The sequence below is a fragment of the Bos indicus genome, chromosome 21 (assembly GCF_029378745.1).
Source record: "Bos indicus isolate NIAB-ARS_2022 breed Sahiwal x Tharparkar chromosome 21, NIAB-ARS_B.indTharparkar_mat_pri_1.0, whole genome shotgun sequence".
Lineage (NCBI taxonomy): Eukaryota > Metazoa > Chordata > Mammalia > Artiodactyla > Bovidae > Bos > Bos indicus.
In genome coordinates, this window is record NC_091780.1 from 67831141 (window position 1) to 67831883 (window position 743).

The following is a 743-nucleotide window of genomic DNA, read 5'->3' on the forward strand; positions in this document are numbered from 1 at the left end:
CCTTTCTGAGGCTGGGTCCCATCCTCTGTGACACAGGAGATGCTGGGAGGCTGTGCCCAGCAGGAGCGGAGCTCAGGGGTAGGTGGGATCGGCCGGAGATCCTGCAGCTAGTCGCCGGGAGGGGCAGCCGGCCTGCCACCTCCGTGCCCGCGCAGCCTCTCCCTCCTCCTCCCTGGCCTGCTGACCCTGGCCCCTTCCTTCCTGGACTTCATGGGGCCCCTGGATACGTGGGCGGACCCCTTGGCGGCCGGGCTGCAGTCCTCACAGAGCCCCCATTGCTGCCTCAGGGGGAAGAAGGGGCTGCAGGGTGCCCAAGGCCACGCTGTCCCCTCTCTCACCTCCTCCTTTTCTACCTCAGAGCCCTTTAGGGACCTCCAGCAGGTCAGAGGGTCCCCCCTCCCACCAAGGTCAATGTCTGCCCACTGTCCATTGGCCCAGGGGGAGGAGCTGGGACTGGGTCTCCCTGGGCTAGATGGTGCTTCTCCAGCCGTCTCCCAGTGTGGAGCGCTGGGTGGCCGGCCTGTGCCCCTGTACTGGGCAGGGTGATCAAAATTACTATAGATTAGTTGATTGCAGATCAACTGTAAATCAACTGTGTTTAAATTTTTTATTTTTTATTTTTTAAGCCTCCAGCACCCGGTATTCCCAGGTGGTCTCCCATCCAAGTACTAACCAGGCTCGACCCTGCTTAGCTTCTGCGATCACAGGAGATCTGGCGCCTTCAGGCTGATATGGGCGGAGAC

At 60.8% G+C, this 743-nt stretch overlaps 1 pseudogene; it reads right to left on the reverse strand.

Moving 5' to 3' along the window:
* Positions 1-624: 624 nt before the first annotated feature.
* Positions 625-743, reverse strand: LOC139178518 (5S ribosomal RNA; annotated as a pseudogene).